This window comes from Halyomorpha halys, unplaced genomic scaffold (genome assembly GCF_000696795.3).
Source record: "Halyomorpha halys isolate HHAL.00 unplaced genomic scaffold, Hhal_1.1 Scaffold175.1, whole genome shotgun sequence".
Classification (NCBI taxonomy): Eukaryota; Metazoa; Arthropoda; class Insecta; order Hemiptera; family Pentatomidae; genus Halyomorpha; species Halyomorpha halys.
This window is the reverse complement of record NW_027109182.1, coordinates 231,867-232,289: the sequence shown is the minus strand read 5'-3', so window position 1 is coordinate 232,289 and position 423 is coordinate 231,867. Positions and strand designations below refer to the sequence as shown.

Below are 423 nucleotides of genomic sequence, written 5' to 3'. Positions count from 1 at the left end.
CATGTTTTCCAACGATGCCCATATTTTACACCACACCTCAATAGCTTGGGACTAAGCCAAGATATCTCAAAAACCATTGGAGGCGATGATAAGGCAATGGAATTGGTGTTTCGGTTTTTGAAATAAAAAAAAAGTTGATCGGAAGAAAAAAAAAATCAGTAGCCAAACATTTACACTTCTATTTTTCACTTATTTTAGGCATGTTGTAATAAATTACTGTAATCAAAACTAAGAAGTAAACAATAACATTAAGTTTTGGAAGGAAAGGTTACTAAACAAGTTGCTTAGAAAATCCGCTAGAAGCTCTTATGCAGTTAAGCTTTAACATGACTTTAAATAGGGCTGCTCACAATACTATACTTATAACCTTTAACACAATATCATGAATACCACTAATACAAAGTATATAATATATAATGTACT

The 423-nt window shown here is 31.2% G+C and overlaps 1 protein-coding gene across 11 annotated transcripts in view; it reads right to left on the bottom strand.

Annotated features, from left to right (window-relative positions):
• PDZ-GEF (PDZ domain-containing guanine nucleotide exchange factor) overlaps nucleotides 1-423 on the bottom strand; it is a 621,085-nt gene that overhangs the window by 404,801 nt on the left and 215,861 nt on the right. The gene's annotated exons all lie outside the window — the stretch shown is intronic.